The following is a 12,614-nucleotide window of genomic DNA, read 5'->3' on the forward strand; positions in this document are numbered from 1 at the left end:
ACCAAAGTTTGTGACTGACTTTGCATACAATTGTATTCATTTTTAATATATAGTCTCCCCCAAGCTTTAATTTTGGAGTTAGCTCAGGAAAATCTTGATATATGGATTTATAAAAGCAGGATGCGTGAGAAGCAATTAATTTTGAATAGAGGTTAAATATACCACCCTCTGTGAATAACTTTAAATACATTAAATTTAATGTATTCCTTTTTATTTATGTACTTCGTTTCTTTTATTTTCTTTTTCTTCCTTTCAGTTGATTTTGTTTTGGAAAATTAATAACATTATTTTTAAAAAAGAAAGAAAAAGAAAAACAATTAATTTGTGCTACTTTATATTTGCTTCCTTCTTTACATCTTTTGGCAATATCACCATCCATTTTTAAATGTTTCTCTGTAACAATGAGGACCAGAAAATTACTCTTTAAAAATAAACAATGAGATCCTCAGAATTCTGATACTGTAATTAATATTTTTTATTAGATTTTCTCTTTTTTGCAATACAAATAAAATAGGTGTTTAGGGTTTGGGGCTAAGTTGGAACACATTCAAAGACATATATAAGCTGTCATTGATACTCAAGCATATATATATATATATATCAATGTATGATGACCTAATTTTTGTGAACCTCCCAGAGAGTTTGGCTATGGGGTGGTATAGAAATGAAATAAATAAATATGTGTCTGGAGACTACTGTGTGTAGTAAGCTGCATATTCAAATTCAGAAAGGGCAGTAAGGTCTTCTGTCCTCTGAAGAGTCAATACTGTGGACTTGGACTTCAGTTTTGAAATCTTTCTGCTTCCATGATTGCTCTCAAAAAATCCACTTTCATTGACCACCTGAAACATTTCAGAGCACAGGAATGTAATTCAAAAGCACATGAATATTAGTCAATTTTAGACATTTCCCAATAATAATAATAATAAAAATCCATAGAAATACTTCCATCTGAAAAGGTGCCACCACAGAAATGCCCACTACATATGGGAGAGTGATGCAAAGTATATACCACAACACAAACACTTGGCAGTTGTAGACATGTTATGTTCCTGGGCGCAATAGGTATGTAAAAGCAATTTCTGTTGCATTCGTTTTACTTTCAAGTCAAGAGAAATGGAATACATAGAGGCAAAGGCAAACTTCCATTGTCTTTCATGTATGGGATGTTCCAGTTTTCTGTTCCACTCCTCTCTAATGACCTGTGTATCAAACTTGGACATGTCTAGTAATTGTTTATATAGCCAAATTGTAGCTTTGTTAATGTGTGGAAAAGAAAAAAAATTCTTCTAATATTTGTGTGTGTGTGGGGGGGTGAGGTTTGCAGAAGCACTAAGACCTGATGGACAAAAAATAGAAGTTAAAAGGTGTGTTAGGGAGCAATCCTGTCCATCCCCGCTCCCCCGTAGATGCATCTAGGGGACCATGGGATATTTTGGATTCCCAGCTCTGAGGTTGGAGATGGTGCTCCGACTTCAGAGGAAGGAATCTGTGCTCCGCCCCCTCTCCCTCACAGCAAGCACAGAAAAAACTGTAACAGCTGCCTCTCTGAGATCAGGAACTCAACATTGGAGAGGGTGGTAAAAGGGGTGTTCCAGGGGGTGGGGAAGGGAGGCGACTGGAGAGGCCAGGATACGAGCTATCCTGTGGCCTCTCCAGCCTCCTTCCCTTCCCCTTTAAAGTACCCCAGCTAGATAGGCATAAAAGGAGGCTCCTTCTGCTCTGCATTGGATGCTTGCAAGCCTCTGCTTATGAGCATCAAGGGCATAAACAATAGAATTGTTCTCTACATTATAAATATTGCCAGTGGGCTGAAGTTGTGAGTTTATATTTGTGCTGTAACTCTGACTAGGTCAGAAAATCTCCATCTGCTCTTAGGAGTTGAACCAATGTACACATCCCACAATCAGTCCATTTTTCCCCAAAGGAAAGATTGGCCTGCCATTCTTAAATCTGGATTACATGAAATGGGTAATTTAGCATTTGTATATGGGTCAAAATGAAATTGGTCGGCAAGCGCATGCCGCACTTCCCTGTAATAGTAGGTGGGGTTCTTTCTTCTCTGTGTAGATGGTGGACCCTAGTGCTATCCACTGAGGGACTGGTGTCAAGTAGAGAGATTCTAATTCAGCCCATGATAGGATGTCAGGAGATGTACGGTGTTGCCATTTTTGTGTGCCAGAAAGAAGAGAAGTTTTCAGAATTCTGATCGGAGGTCATTAGCAGCACAAAAGTACCTTGGAGACTGTAAAACAACCCCTTTCCTAGTACACCATACAAACTCGTTTTAAATGCAGCAGAGTTCTTCCTTCTTACTGTTTCCCTTGGGGTAATTGATCTCCCCAACTCAAGCTGTCTTAACTGTCAGGAAAGGTTTTTCTGAAATTCAGTCAGTATTTTTTGTTTCGTTATAATATTTCTTGAGCTATACATTGCTCACTCCTAATAAATTCCTCACATACTTTTAAAGATTTACCCTCTCCAGAAATCTACCTTTCCTTCTCTTTCAGTCATCATTTAAGCACAGATAAGCAAAATAAACTAATTTGGTCTTTAGCCACAAATAACTTGAGCAGTTTAGTCATAACAAAGAGCCTGTAACAAAACACACATTTTCAGCTGTTCAAGAGAGGTGTCTACTTTTCTTGAATCTGATACCATAATGACACTGCATTGACACACTGTAGTTTTGTGTCATGACATTCTGCAAATTAATATGTTACAAAATGTCCCAATGCAATCAATTTTTCCCATCCATCCTGTTCCCGCCCCTCATATATATTAAACGGGGAATACACTCAATTAAACATTTTCTTCCACTTTTGCATCCTTCTGACAGATTCTTGCATGGTCAATTCTTCAGGGTACTGAGGATGCCCTATATCATGCAGGATTTGGGAAATGGTTCTTTATTGAGTTGAATGGAGGATAAAATGAAGATGATATTAATTCTTTTGAAACATATTTGTTATGAATTGATGCCTAATCACACTTTTTGCTTTTAATGTGAGAATCTAGTATTTCATTGGTTCCAGAGTTCTTCACATTATTGCATGGATGTCACCAAGTGGTAACAAACCACATAAATGCTTGTCAATGATGTTACCTGAAATGCTTGGTGATGCACGAACAGATTTACTGTTGACCTTTCCAATCAAAATATGGACATTTTGTAAAATAGATGACATTCTCATTTTGGAATTGCAATTGCAAAAAGGTTTTGTGGGGGAAGTTTGAATCCATAATCCGCAGCATATCAACCACATACTTCTGGGGTATGACAGGATCCTGCCTAGCAAAGGATAATACCTGTAAAAAATATTATGGATGCAAAACGCAAAGGATTTCTTCTGGAAGCCCTAGCAGCTCATGGCCATATTAGCAGATGGGAAGGAATTTTCTCCTAGGTCAGATTTATTATTATTATTATTATTATTATTATTATTATTAATTTATATAGCACCATCAATGTACATGGTGCTGTACAGAGTAAAACAGTAAATAGCAAGACCCTGCCGCATAGGCTTACAATCTAATAAAATCATAGTAGAACAATAAGGAGGGGAAGAGAATGCAAACAGGCACAGGGTACTAGTGACCTTGTGGGAGGTATATGTGTGTGTGTTGGGTTTGTCTTATAGAGTGACTTCACATGTTTTCTTGAGTCATCTTGGAGATATTTGCTTTGCAAACACCACTCTGCAGTGCAAATAAACTCTGGTTGTAGCACACTGCCATCTAGATTATGGGGACTAGTCTTTATGGGTCAGTTTTGCATCAGTGATTCCAACTGCATGACTTTTAGATCCAATGCCTGTGACTCTATTATTTACTATACCATGCCAGATGATTAATTTTGTGAGGATTTACTTTTCATTTAGCCTGTCCAATGAAGTTCCATTCCGCAATGAACCAGGTCACTTCTGTTATATTCCGAAATCACCCACTCAACAAAACATAAATGGGCTAAATCTCCTTTAGCATTGGGTTTGTATGAGTGACTTCTCCATTTATCCCATCGTCCCAGCCTGATTTGTGAGGTACAGGTGTGTCTAATGGTGTTTCTCTGTTAGCCAAATTACACGGTTTGCTAATTGTGTAGCACTTAGTTATGCATGATAGTTTCCCTTACTCTTGTGTAAGTGTGGGAGGGGGCTGATTCCGATTGGGACCATGGTGCTTCAGAGGGTGGGGTAGATGACTCCAATGGACATTTTAAAAAACAACACCCCAAATATACAACCATAATTTGGTTCCTCATGTGGTGTAAAGAAAAGTCAGGTATTTATTATTACATTTGTTAATCCTTCCTTCCTTCCTAATAACTCAGGGCAGCACACATTGTTCTCTCCCTCATAATAACTGTGGGAAGTAAGTTAGGCTGAGAGATACCAGCTGCATTTGCACAGAATGATAAGCTGCATTGTGAACAAGCTGCATTTGTTCCCGTTTCATGAAGTCAGCTTCATGGCTGACTGGGGATTTGAACTCAGTTCTTGTTGGTCTTATACCACCCTGGATCTATTTAGTCTACTCACCTTTCTAATTAATGCCTGTGTCCTAATTCACACTGCCACTGAAATTTCTTTGCAAACAACTGTATGCAAGTTTCTGTGCTCACTCTGCTGTAGACCAAATGGTTGGCCCTGATTTGGGGGATGCAGAAGGTAGAATAAATTGAGAAAAGGATCCCAAACTCAAGAAGTTTCAATATTCAGCAACCTGATCTTGCTTAGGCTTCACCCTGAGCATAGGGTTGCTTCTGCTGTACATCCTTAATACAGAAATAGTAGGATAGAGTGTTTAAACTGCACCATACTCTTCACTCATGAGGAGTACATGATTGTGGTAATTGTCATGTGTGACAATCTGCACATAGACTGAATGTTATTTCTTAGATTTAAGTGCCTGAAAGTTTGTAATGTGAACCAGCTCTCATCAGTGTTTATCTGCCTGCAACCTACTAGTTTCTAAACAATCTTTTGATCTCTGTGGTACTCTGAACAAACATACTGAAGTAAATAAATGACTGATTCAATTATCCAGACACAGGAAAGGTTTGCTGCTTAAACAAAAAGCAGTAATTCAATTTACAGTCCGATCCAATGAGTCTTAACTCTGAGTAGACAGTATTACCTATCTTACTGTCAAATTCACAAGAGTGGGGTTTTTAGTGTTAGACTGGGAGTTGGGAGATCCGGGTTCTAGTCCCCACTCAGCCATGGAAGCTCACTGGGGGGGAGGGATCTACACTACTGCTTTTAAAGTGCTTTAAAGCACTTTGAAAACGTTTTGAAAACTGTATATGCAGTGTGTCCTGGGCCCCAACAGTTGTCAAAACTGTTATAAAGCGCTTTAAAGCAGTAGTGTAGATCCCCCCAAGGTGACTTTGGGCCAGCCACAGACTCTCAGCCCAACCTAGGGCTTCAGTGCCCTGCCAAGCGCCTTGCCCCCCACTAAACTGCCAGAATCAACAAATTAGACAAAATAACCAAGTACAGGGAAATATGGTCATGTTCTAGAATAGAATATTATATTCTTATCAAAGGTCTTGGGTTTCCTCGGGCCAGATTCCAGAGTGCATCCATAAGCAAATCAGCACAGGAAATCAAGCCCAGCTGGAGGACTATGCACCAAAATTTCTGGAAGAGTGATAGGCTTTGCCAAGAAAAATATGCGACAAATACATACAAAAAATAATTACGGCTGGTAACCCAAGTACAATGTTTCATCATTGTGCGATCCAGTTCCTCAAAATCCAGTGAGAAACATAATGTTTATCTCACACTAAACCCAGGAAAGAAAGATCTATGCCAATGATAGAAAAAGCTAACTACTTGTTTATTAATTGAAAGTTTTCCATATGTATCTAGTCATTTGCAAAATAGAATGTCTTCTTTTGTGTCTTTTCCAGCTCCTGTTATTAATCTAGCCAATACAGCAGTATCCTTGCCTCTGAACACAGGCTGGTAGCTTCTGGTTGTGACCTGCATAGCACAATGACGTCCTGTATTGATATTAGTATTGCTACAAAAAATGTATGAATGATTATAATAGTGATCACAACTTTTATTAATTTTTATTAATAGTATTTCATTGACCAGTCTGTCTGAATCACTTGGGTCTCCTCTTAGGTTGTATTTTCACTGATTTTAAAATATTGCGCTTCTGATTTCAAAGGGATTTGGTTTAGTTTTAGTTTCAAAGTGCATTACAAACCTTATCTTGTTCACACTCACAGCAAAGCTGGTTATTTCTCATTTACATATCTAGATCTTATGCAAAGTCACCCTGTAAGATCATGGCTGAGGTACTGAGCACAGGTCCCAGTCCAACATTTTATTCTCTGTACTACACTGGATCTTCATTTAGGTAACTTTAACTCGAGAGACCTGGGTTCAAATCCCTACATAGCTGTGAACTCACTGGATGGACTTAATCTTCTCAATAAAACGGTGTAGGAAAGTCTTACCTTGGGCCAACCCTTTCCAAAAGACACTTAAGGTGCAATCTATGCATGTGTAGACTGGGGCATGCTGGGAGTTTTAAGCCCTTAGTGAAAGAGAAAGAGAGAGCGAGAGAGAGCTAAAGTCTAGACACAAACCGCATCTACTCTGTTGCATTATTCGGCTTCCACTTTAATTGAAACTTGCCAGAGCAGCCGCCCCATACCTGGTGCCCTCCCGATGTTTTGGACTTCATCTCCCACTAGCTCCAGCCAACAGTCAGGAATCCTGGAAGTTGTAGTTCAAAACATCTGGAAGGCACCAAGTTGGAGAAGGCTGAGCAAGAGGAGTACTAGGGCTATATTAAAACGTTTCTAGGTTTACATTTTAGAAAGAGGTGCAATGAATCAGAGAAAAAGACAGTTTTGGTGGAATTGTTTTAACAATTTTCACAAAATTCAGGGTGTTGGTCAAAATGTGTTTGGCGCCAATTATTATTTTTAAATCATGCTCCCCCCTAAAATTGAAGTGTACCTTTCATTCATTTCCCAATCCAAATGTATTCCATAGGGAAAGTTTCAACGTTCCATCTCCTTCCATTCTATTTTTCCTGAATTAATGGAGCAAAATTGTGTTTGGGAAAAGAGAGAAAAAAGTGACAATGACTACATGGGTTTAAATGTGTGGGTTAAGCTAGAATACACAAGAAGATTCTGGTCATTTGTTTTCCCCTTTTTTAGATAATGGTAGAAACAACAGGAGCAGCTGAAGAAAGCAGACATCAGTACTGTGTCCTAACCAATTTCCTTCTACATGGTTTCCACCCACAGGCATAATTTCTTTTTCCCTGACTTTATGTTTTGGCTGTCTTCGCCAACTCGTCCTTACTATTTTGCTTTGATTTTCCTTGCTCAGGTTCTGAAAAGCGTGGTAGTACTTAGTAGTAAACGTGCTTGTCTCTTTAAGAAGTCCTGTTGGATGGAGTGTTTTAGACAATAGCAATGATCACTTTAGCTTTGGAAGTGACCTCTTGAATCTGCACTCCTTTCATCTTGGATATAAGAGCACTTGGGGATGGACTATTTCCTGGTGGGGTGGAGCCGAGACCCTTTCACACACAAGCCAGCCCCTCCAATTGGTTCACTCCAGATCTGAAACCAGTTCCAGTCTGAATGTGGGACACAGCTGGAATGGTAGAAGTCGTCGCGCTTCCTGCTTCAAGATTTAAATACCCAGGAAAGAGCCTTGCAGAGGGACCAAGGCAAGGAGCAACTTACAACTGTTTGGGGGTGAGCATCAGTGCTTTGCTCAACAAATAAAGGTGAGTTTGAAGGAACTTCCGAAGTCTGCAAGTCGGTTTCTTGAGGGAATGCGGATTACCAAGTCTTAACCCCCCACCCCCAAAGACCTGAGCACAATTGCAGAGAATCTGCATGCAGGCCAGTGCAAACTCAAACCCAAGGAAAGCTTGTGTAGGAACGGGATTGTGTAATGAAGGTTGAACTCGGTGGGGCTTACTTCTGAGTAAACATGCTTAGGACAAGCAGCGGGTGGAGACTGCAGCTGCTTGTCAGTTCCCAGTCTTAAACTCGCTTTCTCCTTTTGCTCTCTGGTCCAAAGTGTTCATTTACGTTCTTTCTTTCAAAGTTCTCCCTCCATGTGCAGCCTTTGTTTGAAGAAGATATCCTAAAGGGATTTCATGGGGCTTCTGGCCGCCCTCTTGTGGGATGGTGCCTACTTCACTATCTCCTGAGTCGAGTAGGAGAATCCATCTTCGCACAAAACCTGTGCAATTTGTCTAAGGGCATTTTTAAAGTTTAGAAAACGAGCTTCTTGGTTTAAAGGGCAATAGATCTGTTCACTTCCAGCCCACTTCCGTCCTCCGCCCACGCACTCACTCGCTTCCGTGTTCTAACACTGAACATAAATATCAAGCTCATTCCCAAGTTTGTTTCTATGCCTCCCGCCCTCTCCTTTGGAAAAGATCTCGTCTTTGGCTTCTCCGCCTTTCTTTAGATCCGGAGTGACCAGTAGAGGGAGCACAACTTTGAGTTCCATGGCTGGGCTCTCGCTCATCACCTCACTGAAGACTGTTCTTGGACTGCAAGGGGTTATGAAATCTTCCAAGGCCCTGCCTGCCTGGGGCCTAGTTTTTGTGAAGACCTGGCTGGATCCAGGCAGAGCTCTTGACACTGTTTGCCTTAATTGGGGTCCCAAGGCAGAGTGCCCAAGTGGCCTCAGGGAGATCTTGGGAAAATCTCTGTAGTTCTGGTAACTCCAGAGATAAAACTCTCTTTCAAGTTGAGTTCTTGCATTTTATTTAGTACAGGATAATGTTTTGTGACCTTTCCCAAAACCTACAGTATTTCTAGTGCAGTACACTTACTCTGAAGTAAGTCCCACTGAACTGAATGGGACTTCAGCATAATTAGGATTCAGCTGCCTGTGATTTAAATAAATTGCTATTCTTCGGAAAAATGCAAAGCATTTTAAAACAGGGCCTGGGTTATTAGGTTCCAATGGCACTAGCCTATTTTGTTGTTTGTGTACAACTGAAGTGAAGAAAGCGGGGGTTTCCATACCAACCGGTGGGTTGAGGTAAAATGGGGGATAAAGCAAATTGATGTTTTTTCAATGTAACACTTTTTCAGGCAGTTTCATGCATCTGATGAATAAAACATAGATGCTACTGGTATTGTCTTTTACTGAAACAGTTTTAATATGGCTGTTCTGGAATACATTTTAGCCAGGATGTTTTCAAATGAGGCTTCTGTTGTGCAATTGCCCTGTTTCATTCCCTGAATTTTCAAGTGAGGCTTCTGTTGTGCAATTGCCCTGCCTCATTCCCTGATTTTTTGGGGGGGTTACAGACATTGTCTTCCACTTATAACCCTTCTGTTTTTCCATTGCTTCTTTTGTCTTTTTTCTTAGCGCATGAAATCCATTAAGGGGGGGGAAATGGAATAGCTGCACAATACCTTCTAATTAGTAGTGCTAATACCTCTCTCTGGAAGCATCCCAGAATAAGTCCACTGTTCTATATTGGCTGGATACAGGGTTCCATTTCAGTAGAATTGAGGGAGCTATGAGATTTAGGGTGCAGTCCTATTGATTGCAGCCTCAGTGATTGGAAGCCCTTGAACTCAGAGGCTTCCGATCATCTAATGCAGGTCAGGAGGAGCGGCAAATGCAATATTCATCTCCCTGACTGACTGCTCTGTATTTTTTGCTGAATGTTGCTGTTGTTTTGCCAACAGCACTTCAGACCAGAAGGGAAGGAGACAGAAGGGTTCTCAGGAGTGCTCAAATTTGTACGTTTTTAAGGGTGCAATCCTATGCATGTTTAGGTAAAAGAAAAGAAAGTCCTACAACACCCAGCATGCCCCAGCCAGGACAGCTGTGCTGGTTCGGGCATGCTGGGCGTTTTAGGACTTTTTCAGTCTAAACGTGCATAGGATTGCATCCTAAGATGCTACGAGACTCCTTGTTTCTACTGCAACAGACTAACATGGCCATGCCTCTGGAAATTATTCAGAAGCGAAACACAATTAAGGCAGTTGTGCTAAGTTGTCGGCAGGACAATTCTTCAAGCATCATGGCTTCATAGCGTATTTGACTATTATTATGATTATTATGATTATTATTTCAATTTATATCCCACCTATATACAGAATATCCTTGATGGGTATTTAACAAGGCTAATGGCCTGTCTAGTCCAGTATACTGTTCATGTAGCGGTTAACCAGCTGCCTGTGGGAAGTCCACAAATAAGATGTGAGTAGTATCAGAGGCAATATGCCTCTCAGTACCATCTGCTGGGGAACATGAGTGGAAGGATGCTATTGCACTCATATCTAGGGTGACCATATGAAAAGGAGGACAGTTAAAGCTGCAGGAGCTATGCTAGAGTGACCAGATACAAAAGAGGGCAGGGCTCCTGCAGCTTAAACTGTTGTGATGAAGAGGGAATTTCACCAGGTGCTGCATGCATACAAATAACAGCTGCTGGAAATCTCTTTTCTATGCAACTGTTAAAGATACAGGAGCCCTGCCCTCCTTTTCATATGGTCACCCTAGACATGAGTGCAATAGGTTATGTTGCTATCCTACAAAGCCCTAAATAACTTGGGACCAGGGTACCTAGCAGACCACCTTCCCTTATATATACCCAGACGACAACTACAATCCTCAAAGAATGGGGACTAGGTTTCTCTGTGCCTTTTGTCCTAAGTCCTAGGGCTTGTCTCCACATGACAAACTTTTGTTCCAGAACCAACCCTCACTAATATATTTTCTCCAGAGCATATTTAAAAACTTGTCCTTTCACTGTTTGAATGCAGGCTTTAGTCCTCCTTGTGGTAAACCTAAAGGGGGTGATGGATTATACCTTGCACTAGACCCTGTTCCTTTTTGCTATTTTCAGCAAAAGAATATAGAAGCTACAAGCACGTTTCTTGTTCTTTTGCATCTTCTATCTTGGATGGCAGGGCCTTGGCACAGAGAGGGCTGGGAGGGTGAAATACAGCAGAACAGAAACAATCAATCTCGTAGTTTGTAAAATGTCGTGAAAATATTTATTGTTAAATGCTGAGGTTGTCTACAAAAATAAGTCTTGTTTTTCTAAATAGATCAGCAATTTTTAAGGTGCAGTGGGAGAAAATGTGTGAGGCCCAGCTAAGTGCTGCTTTGCAAAAGACTTGCAAAAAGTGTATGGCGTAAAAATAAAACCTGCACATGGGTTGATATGTATTAGGGGCAACCCTGTGAAAGAATTCCAAAAGATGGTGGAATAGCAAGATTAGATCATCTGTTTTAAAGGAAAACAACTAGTAGAAAAACACTTTGAGTGAATAGAGTAGGTTGGCAGCTGTTATAGAGGTTATTTATTTATTTATTTATTAAATTTATATACCGCCCCATAGCCTAAGCTTTTTTCTCTGGAAGACAGACTCTGAATATGGAACAAGGTATGTGGGTTGCAGGAAACTTTCTATGACTCTCTTACACACATGAGCTACCATGTTAGCTAGACCTGCAGCCAAATGTACCCATTTTAATGATGGGTTAGCGAAAGAACTTGTACTTCCTTGTGCCCACATTAGTTTGCTCCACCTCTGGAGAATCCTAAGGCTGCCTTCCCTCATAGCCAATTCATGCTAATGCTAGAACACAGAACTGTATTCCTACCATATGGCCTAGTTGGTACACCTGCACGGAGAAATAGTAACTTTGTAGTATTTGCTAGGGAAGGCATGAGAGCAAACTTCAGTTCTGAGTTCTGAACTAAGCTCTTACTGATACTCATCATAGCAAGTATGTGACAGTCTGGTGGATCGGAGGGAAAACAGCAGAGTTAGTTCACTCCATTGCTGAGCTTCAGGCTTTTCATGACGATTATTGTAGCATATTGCTAGGGTAAAAACAAAACAAAACAGGTCAGTGTAAGAAATAGTACTGGCTGGGTAACAGAAGCTAGAGCAGGTTGCATTCTTACTTTGCTGTTTTGATTGTGCTAAGCATCCTGTTAGCAAAATAACCGTTTCAACCAGAAGAGGTCTCTTAAGAGTCTTGTATGTTTTCTGATTCAGTCAAACAGGCCAGGTTGCTGCTACTGTGTTGCTAGTCTGGGTCTCGCAGCCAAGGTAGGATAATTAAGGGTGCAGTTCTATGTATATTTGGACAAAACTCCTACTACTCCCAGTGTGCCCAAGCCAACCATGCTGTAGGGCTTTTTCTGTTTAAATATGCGTAGGATTGCTCTCCAACAGCCTGTTGTATTCAGAAAATAAATCTGTGCAAAACTAATTCTACTTCTGCAGTATTAGAATTGGCTAGATTTTAGGGATTTTTTTTAATTGCTCCTAATAGCAAACTCAAGTGGTGAGTGTGACCAGGATTGTAGCAAAAACAGGGCCAGTGAGAAACACGAAGGAAGGATTGGCAAGCTTGGAGGAACCCTGAAGTTAATTCTTTAAAAGAAATCTTAAGGGGGCTCAAGCTCCAAAACACAGCCCAGTAGCCATGAAATGTAGAGTGTCTCTTCTGGGCGAGGGGATGTTTTACTTGGAGGGAATGGCTCGCTGGAACCCTGAAGAGGAGCACATGTTTTAGGAGGGAAAGATTCACTGCAACATTGTGTTGCAGGTCCCACTTGTTCCTTCTAAGCCA

At 40.6% G+C, this 12,614-nt stretch overlaps 1 protein-coding gene across 1 annotated transcript in view; it reads right to left on the minus strand.

The window, feature by feature from the left end:
* The window catches only part of ALDH6A1 (aldehyde dehydrogenase 6 family member A1), a 287,758-nt gene that overhangs the window by 256,784 nt on the left and 18,360 nt on the right, over nt 1–12,614 (minus strand). The gene's annotated exons all lie outside the window — the stretch shown is intronic.

This window comes from Elgaria multicarinata, chromosome 2, assembly GCF_023053635.1.
Source record: "Elgaria multicarinata webbii isolate HBS135686 ecotype San Diego chromosome 2, rElgMul1.1.pri, whole genome shotgun sequence".
NCBI lineage: Eukaryota > Metazoa > Chordata > Lepidosauria > Squamata > Anguidae > Elgaria > Elgaria multicarinata.